General features: G+C 34.3%; 1 protein-coding gene across 5 annotated transcripts in view; it reads left to right on the forward strand.

Annotated features, from left to right (window-relative positions):
* The window catches only part of NBEA (neurobeachin), a 726,287-nt gene that overhangs the window by 368,410 nt on the left and 341,613 nt on the right, over positions 1–16,264 (forward strand). The gene's annotated exons all lie outside the window — the stretch shown is intronic.

Consider the following 16,264-nt stretch of genomic DNA (forward strand, 5'->3'; position numbering starts at 1 on the left):
AGTTTTATCTGAATATGTCACTCATTCAATATCCAACTGAAAATGTGAGGGATATTAAATATAGCAAATATATCTCTCTTGGGTAGAAATGTATATATTCTATTATTAAAACAATAAGTAAAATTACATTTGAACACATTATTATATTTACCATTTTGTGGTAAATAGTTGTTAATTATTATTTTTGCAGTGCTTTATTGGCAGTGGACACATTAAAATAGATTTAGCTGTCACCATGTGACATGTATAGCTTCTATCAACTCAAGACCTGCAAACTTTACAACTTGAATTTCTTGTATGATACGCTGCATTCTTTGGAATATGATGATTATTTGGCATGACCTATTTATTTCATATTTGAAACCAGCTTTAGATTAATGAGGAAATAATGCTTACTGTATATAAAATTTATCTTTTTCAAGAAAGGGAGTTGTGAAAGAATAGTCCTTGAAAATTAGTTTCTATATGTTATAGATACCCAAGTTTTAAAAATTAAATATCACTTAGTATTATTCATTTTTTCCATCACTGTATTATATTTTGAGAAATATCTTCTGTTTTTATAACAATTTATCTTATTTTATATTTCTCATTTTGATATTTTGTGACCTAATCATGTTAGCCAGTAGTATCGATCTAAAATTTAAAATAAGCTTTGCATTCACTGCAACATCAAAGATGCAGGAAAATATCAGTTTTCTTTTATAACACAAATAGTATTTTACATAACAGCACTTGCTATGTCTTACAGAGTTTTATTGTGATAAGAGTTGCTAATAATTATTATCCGTTTTTGGGTGATGAATAAATAGAAAAAAAACTATTCATTGTTTTTTCAGTTTTAGTAATAGCTCTCAATGACATATCCACAATTATTTTATTTCAATTGTGAAGTAAAAATATATATATGTAATTATTATTATTATCAGTAACTCTCCTAAGAGTTACCAGAATTGAACCTCTAAGCACTTAAATAAAGATTGTAGTAATAGGCTTAGAAAAGGAAGAGGGTGGAAAATTTGCTAATATCAGAGATTTTAAGCTTCTGATAATGCTTTTATCGGTCAGTGGTAGAATTTGGGATTTATATTAGGAAAGGTTGGAAATAAAATAGTCACAATTTTTTAAAAAAATTTCAATCTAGGCTGGGCACAGTGGCGCACATCTATAATCCCAACACTTTGGGAGGCCAGGTGGGGTGGATCACCTGAGGTCAGGAGTTCAAGACCAGTCTGGCCAACATAGTGAAACCCCATCTCTACTAAAAATACAAAAATTAGCCAGGCGTGGTGGCAGGTGCCTGTAATCCCAACTACTCAGGAGGCTGAGGCAGGAGAATTGCTTAAGCCGGGGAGGTGGAGGTTGCAGTGAGCCGAGATCATGCCATTGCACTCCAGCCTGGGCGACGAGAGCGAGACTTCGTTCCCCTTCCCCCACGAAAAAAAATTAAACATGTAATAATCTCTGAAATTCTGTCCATTATGTTCTCTCTGCTCTCGTAAATTTCTGTTCCTATTCTTCATAGGACTCGTTCTTCCAAATAAAAATGATTTTGGAATAAGGATTCAAACATGAATAGTTGTAAATATGTTAGAACAAATCATGTATGCATGAGTGCAGCAAATGTCTGTTCAGCCCTCATTACATGTCAAATACTATTATAAGAGTTAGGAATAGAGTTAGGAATAAGATATAAATGGTCCCAGTTTCTTGGGGAAAGGCAAACGTTAGATGAACACATACAATAATACAAGGATACTGTGATAAAAGTGGTGTAGGTAATGATGCAATCGTACTGCAGAATACTTTACCTAGTCTGGAGGGATGCATTCCACTGAGTGCTGGGATTGTCAAGGTTTTCGAAAGAGTACTTACCCAAAGGGAACGCCATTTGAGAGATCATCAGGAGATAGCCAAGTAGAAAAAAAGTAGAATTACGATTCTTGGCAGAGGGAATTGTATAGTGCAGAGGACTAGGGGCAAGAGAATAGTGAGACATGTAGCTGGAAAGCTATTTTCAGTCAGCTAGCAGCTATTTAAATGCATGTTGTATGCCAGCCACATGAAGGCACATGTCATTAGCAAAGATCATGCCATGAAGCCATGCAAAGGATACTGGAGAATAATTGAAAATGTTTAGGCGTAGCCTGCAATGTGGAGAGTTTCACGGGCTCAAGACTTGAAGCAATACCAACCTAAGGTTCAGTAATCTTGTTGAAGAAGACGATGCCATGGACTAATAGTGGCTGTGAGGATGGAAGAAGTGAACAAATTTGAAGTATCTTCTGGAAGTTAAGTCACTATGATTGCTAATATATTGGATGGAAGAGGGGAAAGAAGGAATCAAGGATATTTTGATGTCAGCTTTAGTAACTGACAGTTTACAGTATAAGTATAGTTCACTTAGCTAGGAGAGTACAGAAAGTGAGGTTTGAGTTGAGAATTTTTCACTTTTGGGTTACACTGAACTTGTGGTACTGGTGAAATATCCAGGTGGAGATGTTGAATAGGCATGGGCATTTGAGTACTGAGCTCTCCAAAGAGAGAGCTGGCATGGAGATTTAGGCTTATGAGTCTCCAGGTTACTCGTGGTAAACTGTAGAAAGGATACAGATGTGATGCCCAGGGAGAGTGAATAGAGGGAGTGGAGAACCAGGGGCCCCGCTTCTACTCCTCTTTCTGCTGGGAATCCCCTTCTCCCACATCTTGACATGATTGGTTGTTTCTCATATTTGAGGAATCAGCTTAAATGCTACCCTGTCACAGAGGCTCCCTTGACTATCTTACATAGTTGTTACACTCCCATGACATAATCCTGTTTTAACACATAATAACATCATCTCAAATGATCTGCTGTGTTTGCTTGTTTACATCTATTTCTTCTGCTAAAATGTGTTTCCTTAAGATCTTGTGTCTTATTCATCATCTTATTTGTTGCCATATCTCTATATTCTGGAATAGTGCCTAGTATGTAGTTAGCATGCTAACGAAATATTTGTTTATTTGCCACGTTAAATTAATATTTATTGAAAGCATAAAGAAAAGAATGGTGAGTAGAGTGTTTAAGGAAGAATGTATGATCAGAAAGAGGATTTTTAAGTTAGTGTTAAAGGGACCACTGGGTTCAGCCAAAAGGAGGTCATGGTGATCTCATCCAGACTTAATACTGGTGAGCACCTGTGTGCTGAAGAAGCTGGGTGTAGATCCAAGTCCTACCCTATTAGAGCTTACAGTCTAGTGGGGGCAACAGCCTTTGATTAAGTAATTGCAAGTTTAATAAATATGTAAAGGGCAATTAGAGGGTGCTATGGGAGCAGGTAACTGAGAGAGGTATTTTTTGAAAAAGTGGTGATTTACTGAGAGTAGAGGGACAGAAGCCAGGTTGCTTTGAGTTGAAGAGCTAGCCCAAAATGAAATACAGGCAGCAAGTACTTCCCTAAAGAAGTTTGGCCAAGAAGGGGAAAGATAGAGTGGTTGATGTAGGTAGATAAGGTTTAAATTTGGAGAGAGGGGTTACTTTTTAGAAAGAAGAACCTGAGTATTTTTCAGTGTTGATGGAAAAAGGCAATAAGGTGGGAGGGAAAGAAGGCAATATTGACAGCATAAACTCTCTGAGAGGGGTGCACTGAGATAGAAGGATTGGCCTTTAGTGGAAGAGCACTGAGAAAGGATGAAGACAATTAAATTGGTGGAAGAATTCAGAGGAGATCTCACATGATGCCTTCTCTCTATGAAGTGGCAGTTAGGGTCATTTGCTGAGAATAAAGGAAATTGGGAGAGGGTACATACGATTTTTAGAAAAGTGAAGAATACTGAAAATAGCAATTGTAAAAGAATAGAGAAGAGAAAAAACTAAAGAAACCTCAGAGGCTTGCCAGGCAATTTGGGGGAGCCAATTGAGGTTGCTGTCTTTGATAGTGTAATGTTTTCTTCAGCCGTTCACAGTTAAGAGAAGATAGGCATTTGCTTTAATACATTGACTTCTCTTACTTTAGCGAAAATAATCTTTTCACTGAGGACCAACCCCTTCCTACCCCTAATCTAGATTGTGTACCTTTCTCTGTTCTCCCAGTACCTCAATTTTTCCCTGATTTATATATACCTATCTATAGTGTTTATTTGTGGTAGATCTTTTTATGGTTATTCCACAATGCATAGTATAATACATAGTATCCATATGTTAATTCTACTGAGTTCAAATATCATTTCTCCCATTGATAAGCTGTTAGACTGCAGGCAAGTAATAATCTTCCTCCGACATTGTTTCTCATCTGTAGAATACTGTAACACCCTTCTTGCTCAGTTTCCCAGAAAGTTCAACATAATATATATGATATTTTAAAATGGAAGTTTTTACTTTTGTTATTGCATATAATATGTATTTAGAATTTTGCTTACTCCCACCTTTAGTTTGGATCATTTCTTTCGATTTAGACTTTTCTCTTTCACAAATATGAACTCGGACTTCTGGCTCAAAAAGTCATATTTCGGTAGCTGGGATGCAGTTCCATTAAAAAGCCCATTACTCTGTTAATCTTCCTACTGTATGTTGATGCCCATTATGTGCAAAGCACAAATTAGATATTTTATACATGCTTTTATCCCATTTGCCTGGACATATAACATTTTTGCAACTTTTTCATATGGTTTAATATGAAACATTTAAAAACTCACTTTATTTGGGTTGTTAGAATATCAGCCTTTAATTTGCCCTTATGGGAATGAAGATAAAAATCTTTAAGTAGAAATTATTATAAATATTTATCCTACTTAACAGCTACACTCGTGAATACAATTCATCAATCATAGCTAGAGAAAGCAATTGTGCAGTTGTCTGCAATTAACAGGACAAAAACAGTTGATGAATGTGCATCTGAATTAAAGTACTCCCTAGGACAGGCTGAAATTATAAACTGGATCATTTAAAGGAATCTAACAAAGGATCTTTATAATTAAAACAAAGCAAGGTTAATGGGATGTAAAATTGCCTGTAATATCTTGGCAATAATGATTGGAATTTGAATTATTAAAATATGCATTGAAGAATAAGGCAAATAGGCAGTACTTACTTAAAATACAGAATTTGAGTTATCTTTTTAAATAATCATTTGCCTGAAATAAACCTTTGTCACTCTTTTAAAATAATATAGAATTTAATTTTTGAATATTCATCAGAAAGAACAGATCATATTTATGTTTAGCACTGAATTTAAGCTAGAGCTCTCAAGATTCTGATTTTTTGTTTTGTTCTTTAGAATAGGGGAAAATATACACCATGCATTTCTTAGGTTTTTAAGAGGAGAAGCATATTGCATCCAAGTATAATTTTTTAGTGATTGTATGGCACCAATTTGAATGTATTCTTTAATTTAACAAATGCTAGTTAATATTTTAACCAACAAGCATTGGTTTGCTTTTTATTTCTCTTATGTCTTTGATTTGGCAAAACCTGTATTTAAAAACAAAACAAAACGAAAAAACTTCCAAAGCTGTAAAATAAGAAACTGTTTCCTTAAAGTAGACATTCTGGTTTAATTTGGAGCCAATAATCTCTGGAAGCTCCTGGAAAACAGAAGTTTCTTTTCCATGTGTTTTCTTATAAAATCTGACCTATGCCAGGTTTTCTTTAACATTCTTTTTAAATTATTATTATTATTTTTTAATATTATGCTTTAAGTTCTAGGGTACATGTGCAGAACGTGCAGGTTTGTTACATATGTATACACGTGCCATGGTGGTTTGCTGCACCCATCAACCTGTCATCTACATTAGGTATTTCTCGTAATGCTATCCTTCCGTAGTCCCACACACATCAACCGGCCCCAGTGTGTGATGTTCCCCTCCCTGTGTCCATGTGTTCTCATTGTTCAGCTCCCACTTATGAGTGAGAACATGCAGTGTTTGGTTTTCTGTTCCTGTGTTAGTTTGCTGAGAATGATGGTTTCCAGCTTCATCCGTGTTTCTGCAAAGGACATGAACTCATCCTATATGGCTGCATCGTATTCCAAGGTGTATATATGCCACATTTTCTTTATACAGTCTATCATTGATGGGCATTTGGGTTGGTTCCAAGTCTTTGCTATTGTGAACAGTGCTGCAATAAACATATGTGTGCATATATGTTTATAGTAGAATGATGTATAATCCTTTGGGTATATACCCAGTAGTGGGATTGCTGGGTCAAATTGGTATTGGTATTGATACAAGTGTGCAATGCATAATAATCACATCATGGAAAATAGGGTATCCAGTGCCTCAGGCATTTATCCTTTATGTTACAAACAATGCAATTATACTTTTAGTTATTTTTAAATATACAATTAAATTATTATACACTGTAGTCACCCGGCTTTGCTATTCAATATTAGGTATTATTCTTTCTAATTAATTTTTTTTGTACCATTAGCCACCCCTACCTTCTCTCCAACCCCCCAATACCCTTTCCAACCTCTTGTAACCATCTTTCTACTCTCTGTCTCTATGAGTTCAATTGTTTTGATTTTTAGATTTCACAAATGAGTGAGAACATGCTATGTTTGTCTTTTTCTGTGCCTGGCCTATTTCACTTAACATAATGACTTGCAGTTACATCCATGTTGTTGTAAATGAGAAGGTCTCGTTCTTTTTTATGGCTGAATATTACTCCATCATGTACAAGTACTGCATTTTCTTTATCAATTCATCTGTTGATGGACATTTAGGATGCTTCCAAATCTTGGCTACTGTTAATAGTGCTGCAACAGATATGGGAGTGTAGATACCTCTTCCATAGATCGATTTCCTTTCATTGGAGTTTATACCCAGCACTGCGATTACTAGATCAAATGGTAGATGTATTTTTACTTTTTTGAGGAACCTCCAAAATGTTCTCCATACTGGGCTGTACTAATTTACATTCCCACAAACAGCGTATGAGGGTTCCTTTTTCTCCACATCCTTGCCAGCATTTGATATTGCTAAAGTTTAGATAAAAGCCATTTTAACTGGCGTGAGATGGCATCTCATTGTAGTTGTTTGTTTGTTTGTTTGTTTGTTTGTTTGTTTTGGGACAGAGTCTTACCAAGTCACCCAGGCCAGAGTGCAATGGCATGATCTCAGCTCACTGCAACCTCCAACTCCCAGGTTCAAGGAATTCTCCTGCCTCAGCCTCCCGAGTAGCTGGCATTACAGGCGCCCACCACCATGCCTGGCTAATTTTTCTATTTTTAATAGAGATGGGGTTTTACCCTGTTGGCCAGGCTAGTCTCGAACTCCTGACCTCAGGTGACTCACCCACCTCGGCCTCCCAAAGTGCTGGGATTACAGGTGTGGGCCACCATGCCCAGCCTCGTTGTAGTTTTGGTTTGCATTTCTCTGATATCAGTGGTGTTGAACACCTATTCATATGCCTGTTTGCCATTTGTATGTCTTCTTTTGAAAAATATCTGTTCAAATTATTTGCCCGTTTCTAATTGGATGACTAGATTTTTACCAATAGTGTTATTTGAGCTTCTTATATACTCTGGTGATTAATCCCTTGTCAGATAGGTGGTTTGCAAATATTTAATATTTTCTCCAATTTATGGATTGTCTCTTCACTTTGTTGACTGTTTCCTTCATTGTGAAGAAGTTTTTTAACTTGATGTGATCCCATGTGTCCATGTTTGCTTTGGTTGCCTGTGCTTTTGGGGTACTGCTCAAGAAATCATTGGCCCAACCAGTATCCTGGAGATTTTCTCCAGTTATGGTTTGAGTTTATAGATTTAAATCTTTAATCCATTTTTATATATGATGAGGGATTGGGGTCTACTTTCATAGTCCTGCATATGGATATCCAGTTTTCCCCACACCATATATTTTTTTGTTTTGTTTTGTTTTGTTTTTGTTTTTTGAGCAGCAGCAAGATTTATTGCAAAGAGCAAAAGAACAAAGCTTCCACAGTGTGGAAGGGGACCTGAGCGGGTTGTCCTCCCACACCATTTATGAAAGAGACTATCTTTTCCCCAGTGTATGTTCTTTGGCACCTTTGTCAAAAATGAGTTCACTGTAGGTGTGTGGATTTGTTTCTGAGTTCTCTATTCTGTTTCATTGGTCTATGTGTCTGTTTTTATGGCAGTAACATGCTGTTTTGGTTACTATAGCTCTGTGATATAATTTGAAGTCAGGAGATTTCTCCAGTTTTGTTATTTTTACTTAGGACAGCTTTGGCTATTCTGGGCCTTTGGTGATTCCATATAAATTTGAGCATTGTTTTTTTCTATTTCTGTGAAGAATGTCATTGGTATTTTGATGGGGACTGCATTGAATCTGTAGATTGCTTCAGATAGTATGGTGATTTTAACACTGTTGATTCTTCCAATCCAGGAACATGGAATATCCTTCCATTTTTTGATGTTCTCTTTGGTTTGTTTCATCGATGTGTTATAAATTTCATTATCGAGACATTTCACTTCTTAGGTTAGATAGGTTAGGTGTATTTAATATATTTTTAACTTACAGTATTTTTGACTTATGATGGGTTTATTAGGACACAACTTCATCATAAGTCAGGAAACAGCTATGTAGATTAATTACACATATATTAATGGCAAATAATGTGTTAACCAAAAGTTTGAGAAGAGCAGCTTGGCAATGGGTACCTAAGGGCTTTGAAAAGCTCTAACATATTTATGGAATTCTAAAAGGTCATTCACATGCCAGGGGCTATGTGCATCCTCTGGACAGACTTAAGAAGGCTTTCACCTTCTGCTGGCCTTGCAACAATATGGAAAGAGGAAGTGAATGCTAAGGTACAGTTGAAACCTGCCTGGTTGATTATTGAAGGGCTGTCCCTATACAGAGTTCCTTAGGAAAATCTGGGAGGTTTTTTTCTTTCCAGGAATTTAAGGAAATCTCTATTCAACTATTAGTTGACCACTAAGGTAATGAAATACAGACTTCAGTGACCACACATGACAAAGAATACAAACCATACAAAATTAGTTAAGAAAAATCACTCCTCAGATAACAAAAACACCACCAACAAATCCTACGGAAGAGAGAGAATGAGATTTTAAGAGTTTCCATATTATAATACTCAAAACATCATTGCAAGGAGACAAATTAAAAAGTATGACCCACACACAGCAAAAAACCAAATTGATAGAAACTCTGCTTGAGGATGCATTGACTAGAACTTTCTAAACACAGACATTAAATTTTTAAAATATGTTCCACTAGTCAAAGAGATGTGCTTATATACTACTGGTGGGGGGGTGGGGGTGTAAATTAGTTCAGCTATTGTGGAAAGTAGTGTGGCACTTCCTTAAAGAGCTTAAAACAGAATTACCATTTGACCCAGCAATCCCATTACAGGGTATATACCCAAAGGAATATAAATCGTTCTACCATTAAGACGCATGCATGCAAATGTTCATTGCAGCATTATTCACAATAGCAGAGACATGGAATCAACCTAAATATCCATCAGTGGTAGACTGGGTTAAGAAAATATGGTACATATACACCAGTGAATATTATGAAGCCTTAAGAAAAAGAATGAAACCATGTCCTTTGCAACAACATGGATGGAGCTGGAGGCCATTATCCTAAGCAAATTAACACAGGAACAGAAAACCAATTACTGCATATTATCTCTTATAAATGGGAACTAAACAATGAGAACACATGATACTAGGAGGTAAATAACAGACTCTGGGGCCTGCATGAGGGTAGAGGGTGGGATAAGGGAGAGGATCAGAAAATGTACCTATCAGCTGCTATACTTATTAGTATAGTGGGTGACAAAATTATCTATACACCAAACCCATGTGACATGCAGTTTGCCCATGTAACAAATATGCCCATGTATCCTTGAACCTAAAAGTTAAAAGAAATAACAAGGGAAAGAAAATGCTACACTAAAAAATATTTACTTAGTACAAAAGAAGGCAAGAAATGGAAGAAGAAATAAATAAGACATATAGAAAACAAATAGAAAAATGGCAGAAGTCCTTTCTTATCGATAAATCAGTGATTGCACTAAATGTAAGTGAAATGAACTTTCCAATTAAAACACTGAGATTGGAAGAGTGGATTTTATAAAAAGGATTCAACTGTAAGATGTCTACAGGAAACAGATTAATAGACACAAATAGGTTGACAGAAAAATGATTTTAAAACATATTCCATACAAATAGAACTCAAAAGAAGGGATGACTATGCTAATATCAGACAAACTGTATTTTAATACAAAAATCATTACAGTGACAAAGACTTTATATAATGTTAATTATGCAAATCCATCAATAAGACATCATAGTTTTAAAAATTATATGCACTTAACAAGAGACCCATAAAATATATTAAGCAAAAACAGAACTAAAGGGAGAAATAAATAATTCAAATATGTTACTTGGAGACTTTAGTATCCCACTTTGAATAATGGTTAGAATGCCTAGACTGAAACAACAGTATACACCACCTAGACCTCCCAGCCATCTATAGAATATATCATTTAACAGTAGCAGGCACATGTTCTTCACAAGTGCACATGAAATGTTCTGTAGGACAGATCATATGTGGCCAAAAAACAATTCTCAATAAACTTGAAAAGGTTGAAAGCATACATTTTATCTTCTCCAACCACAATGAATTAGAATTTGAAATCAGTAAGAGAAGGAAATTTGAAAGATTCACAAACGTGTGGAAGTTAAACAGGAAACTCCTAAATAACCAATGGATTAAAGGATACATTACGAGAGAAATTATATAATACTTTGAAGAGAATGAAAAAAGAAATCAAAACTCATAGGATGCATTTAAAGTAGGGCTCAGAAGGAAATTTATAGCTGTAAGTAACTACTTTTAAAAAGGGGAAATAAGAAAACATTAACATAACCTCCCACCCTCCCAATGGGACAAACTAGAATAAGAGGAGCAAATTATTTCCAAAACAGACTGAAGGAAGGAAAAAATAGCAATTAAAGTATAATTAAAGCAGAAAATTTGAAAGTAATAAAGATTAATAAAACCAAAAGTTGATCCTTTAAAAAGACCAACAAAATTGAAAAAACTAGCTAGAATAAAAAGAAGACCAAATTACTAAAATCAGGAATGAAAGTAGGAACATTATTAATGACCTTAATGAAAGAATAAAGATTATTAAGAGAATACTTACTATAAACCATTGTGTGTCAATACTAGAAAACCTATATGAAATGGAAAATTTTCTGGAAACATAACTAACACTAAACTAAAACTGACTGAATATGAAATAGAAAATCTGAATATTGCTGTAACAGTAAGGAGTTTGAGTTAGTAATTTAGCAAAACTTCCAACAAAGAAAAATTGATTACCAGATGTTTTCCCTGTTAATGCTATCAAACATTTGAGACGGAAGAGAGTCAACAGCAGTCCTTCTCAAACTCTCCCAAAACGTAGAAGAGGATGAAACACTAACTCGTTTTATGAGGCGAGTATTACACTGAATGATACCAAACCCAGATAAAGCTGTCTGAAAAGTAACAAACCAGTGTCTACAATGCTATTAAATAAAGGTTAATAAAACTACAAATCTTATGACTATGGATGCAAAATCCTGAACAAAATACTGGCAGATCTACTTCAGCAATACATAAGAAAGGATTACATACCCCGATTAAAAGGGATTTATTCCAGGAATTTATAGTTGGTTTAACATGTGAAAATCAGTCAACATAATACACTATATTGCTGAAGTGACTGGGAGATACCTTAATAGATACAAAAATCATTTTACAAAATTTAATATTGTTTAATGATAAAAACACTCAACATATTAGGAGTGGAAGGAAGCTTTCTCAATCTGATAAGTGAGATTTGCAAAACAAAACAAAGAACCCCACAATGAAGTCATGCTTATTTGTGAAAGACTGAATGTATTCACCCTAAGGGAAGAAGACAACAATGCCCACTAATACTAGTTCTACTCAACATTATACTGGAGGTTCTAGCTAGGGCAGTTAATTAAGAAAACAAAATAAAAACTGTCTAAGTTGAAAATGAAGAAACTCTCTATTTGTAGAAGATAGGACTTATATATAGCAAACCTTAAACTACCAAAAAAAAGGATCTGTTAGAGCTAATAAACAAGTTCAGCAAAATGGCAGGATATGAGATCAATATACAAAGATCAATTACATTTCTATACACTAGCAATGAACCATCTGAAAATAAAATTAAGAAAACGGTTCCATTAACAATAAAGTCAAAAATAATAAAATATAACAATAATATTAAGTAATGCTCAACATCAGTAGTCATTATGGAAATGCAAATCAAAACTACTATGAGATACCACTGGATAACCATTTGGATAGGCACTGTAGTACTCTATTCTTGCATTGCTATAAAGAAATACCTGAGACTGGGTAATTTATAAAGAAAAGAGTCTTCTGCAGGCTGTAAAGGAAGCATGATGCTGACATCTGCTTGGCTTCTGGGAGGCCTCAGGAAACAAACAATCATGGTGGAAGGTGAAGTGGGATAGGCATTGTCTTACATGGCAGAAGCAGGAGCAAGAGAGAGAGGGGAGGTGTTACACACTTTTAACAACCAAAGTTCGTGAGATCTCACACTCTATCATGAGAACAGCAGCAAGGGGATGTTTCTAAACCATTCATGAGAAACCACCACCATGATCCAGTCACTTCCCAAGTCTCACCTCCATCATTGGAAATTACACTTTGACATACAATTTGGTTGGGAACACAGATCTGAACCGTATTAGGCACTATCAAAAAATTAGAAAATAATGAGTGTTAGTAAGGACATGGAGAAACTGAAACACATGTGCATTGTTGATGGCATAGTAAATTGGAGTAGTCACTATGGAAAACAGTATCGCAGATCCTAAGAAATTTAAAAACAGAATTGCCGTATCATCCAGCTATTCCACTACTGCTTGTATTCCCAAAAGATATAAAAGTAGAGACTCTAAGTAGTATGTGTACACCTATGTTCGTAGCTGCATTATTTGCAGTACTTAAAAGGTTAAACCAACCAAAATGCCCATTGACAAGTGAACTATAAACAGAGCTCTTTATACATACAATGGAATATTATTCAGCCTTCTAAAGGAATGAAATTTAACACATTCTACAACATGGATGCTAAATAAAATAAGCCAGTAATAAAAGGACAAATACCACATGATTCCACTTATATGAGGTACCTAGAGTAGTGAAACTCACAGAGACAAAGTGAGATGATGGTGGCCAGGGGCTGAGGATGGAGGAGCAGGTAATGGGGAATTATTAATATTTCTTAATAGGTAAAGAATTTAGATTTTACAAAATGAAACAAGTTCTGTGAATGGTTATTAGTGATAGTAGCAAAACAATGTAAATGTGTTTAGTACCACTGAACTGTACAATTAAAAACTGTAAATTTTGTATTATATGTATTTTATTACAATTAAATTTTTTTTTAAAAAAAGAATAAATTTAGTCAAAGAATGTCAACACTTATCCATCAAAAACCACAACATTGTTGAATTTCTTTCAAACATTGTTGAAAGGAATGAAAGAGGATATAAATAAATGGAAATACCTCCCAGGTTTTAATGGATTGCAAAAGTTAATAATTTTAAGATAACAGTACTTTTCAAATTTATATATAATGTCAGTGCATACTATCAAAATTTTAGCTGTCTTTTTTCAGAAATGGAGAAGTTGATTCTAAAATAATATGGAATTGCAAGAGACATAGGATAACCAAACCTATATTAAAAGAATAAATTTGGAGGACTTATACTCTTAATTCCAAAACTTAATACAAAGCTACAGTGATCAAAACAGTGTGGTACTAAATAAAGATAGTCTTACAGACAAATTTAATAGAACTGAGAGTCCACAAAGAAACCAATATACTTATGGTCAATTTATTTTCAACAAGGTTGCCAAGACTTTTCAAAATGACTGTCCTTACCATTGTTGAAAGGACAGTCATTTCAACAATGATGCTGGAACAACTGGATATCAACAGGTCGAAGAATAAATCTAGTCTCCAACCTCACACCCTATGAAAAAATTAATTCAAAATTCATGAAAGACCCAAATGTGAGAACTATAACTATTAGAAGGAAACATAGTTAAAAATCTTCATGACCTTGAATTACACAATGGTTTTCATAGATATGACACCAAAAGGACAAGCAAAAAAAAAGTAAATTGATAGTCATCAAAATTTAAAACTTGTGTGTGTCAAAAGACATTCATTTACAAGATAGTGAAAATACAGCAGCAGAATTGAAATCAGTGTTTGCAAATCAAAAAGAGTCTAATCTCCAGAATATAAAAGTAATCCTTACAACTCAATAATAAAAAGACAAATGGCCCAATTTAAAAATGAGTAGAGGATATAAGTAGACATTTCTCCAAAGAAGATATACAGATGGCCAATGAGCACATGAGAAGATTCTCAGAAATGCAAATCAAAACTGCAGTAAGATACCACTTCATATTCACTAGAATGGCTATAATGTTTAAAACAGACAGTAACACGTGTTGGCCAGGATTCACAGAAATTGGAACCCTCACACTTTGTTGATGAGAATGGAAAGTAGCACAGCCACTGTGGAAAACAGTTTGGCTGTTACTCAACAAGTTAAACATAGAGTTACCATATGACCCAGCAATCTCATCCGTAGATACATCCTCAAGAAAATTGAAAACGTATGTTCACAAAAAAACTATTCATAATAGCATAATTCCTAATTGCCTGTAAGTGGAAACAACCCAAATGTTCATCAACTGGTGAGCTGGCAAACAAACTATGATATATGCATAAAACAGAATATTGTTCACCAATAAAAAGGAATAAGGTACTGATACTTGACATGGATGAACCTGGAAAATATTATGCTACCTGAAAGAAGCTAGACACATATTGTGTGATTCCAATTAAATGAAATGTCTAGAATAGGAAGATCCATAGAAACAGAATGTAGAATAGTACTTACCAGAAGAAAGGAGGAAGAGGAAATTGAGATTAATTACTAATAAGTATGAGGATTTTTACAGAATGATAAAAAGGATCTAGATTCACATAGTTCATGGTTACACAAGATAGTGAGTATACTAAAAACCACTAAAGTGTACATTTTTAAATGGCGAGGATTTTGTTATGTGAAATATATCTCAATTTTAAAAATACTTTTTAAAAATTAGTGTGAAATGAACATTTATAGATAACCATAATTTTAGATAGTTTATCCCTGAGAGCACAGCAACTAAGAAACTTACAATGTATGCATGTCAGGATAAAATAAGAAAATCTCATAATGACAAAACTATACAAAGATAAAAGTATGCAAATTAATTGGTAAATCTACATAGAACACATATGTGTACATCTACATAGAAATTGTCTTTATAAAGGGCAATGATATGTAATATGTGAGTTTGAACTCGACAGTACTGGGCAATAGCTTGTAAGTTAGAAGGAATTATTACATAATATTGTTGTAGAAGAAGCTTATGATATTATTTAACTTCATACTTATTTAAGTTAACTATACCTGGTAAAAGGCCAAGCATAGCAATGAAAAGAATAGAATAAATACATTTCCAATCAGTAGGGAGTAAAAAAGATGGAATCAAAACTAAATTTTCTATCACCAACCCCTCTCCACCCCAATAAAAAGCATTAAAAAACTGGAACCAATGGAAGATTTTTAAAGTATTGGGCTAGAATTAAATACATTATATATCAATAAGCACAATAAATATAAAAGGACTGATTTCCAGTTAAAAACCAAATTTCTCAGATAGGATTAAAACTCCAGGTGAGTTCCATTTACTAAAGGCATACCCAAAGCCAGAAGAATGTTGAAGGTAAAAAGGTAGAAAAATATTTACTGGGCACTAATCAAAAAACTAAGCTGACATAGCTATATTGATATTTTAAAAAATATTTCAAGGCAAAAATTGTTAGTGAAGAACTAAGTCATATGGTTAAGAAAAGTTGAATTTTTTTAAGATGCTACCATCCTAAATTCATGTATTTCAAATAAATAACCTCAAAATGTGTAAAGCAAAAAGTGATGAAACATCAGGGAGAAAATGACAAATCTGCCATCTTTGTGGAAGATTTCAACACTCCTATCTCAGTTATCAAAATATCCAGCAGACAAAAAATTCAGTGAATATATACAGGATTTGAATAACATAATTAGCATTTGATCTTATTGATATATAGAACTTTTCACCCAATCATAGAGAGTACATATTATTCTCAAGCAAACATGTAACATATGTAAAATCT

Source organism: Macaca thibetana, chromosome 17 (genome assembly GCF_024542745.1).
Source record: "Macaca thibetana thibetana isolate TM-01 chromosome 17, ASM2454274v1, whole genome shotgun sequence".
Classification (NCBI taxonomy): Eukaryota; Metazoa; Chordata; class Mammalia; order Primates; family Cercopithecidae; genus Macaca; species Macaca thibetana.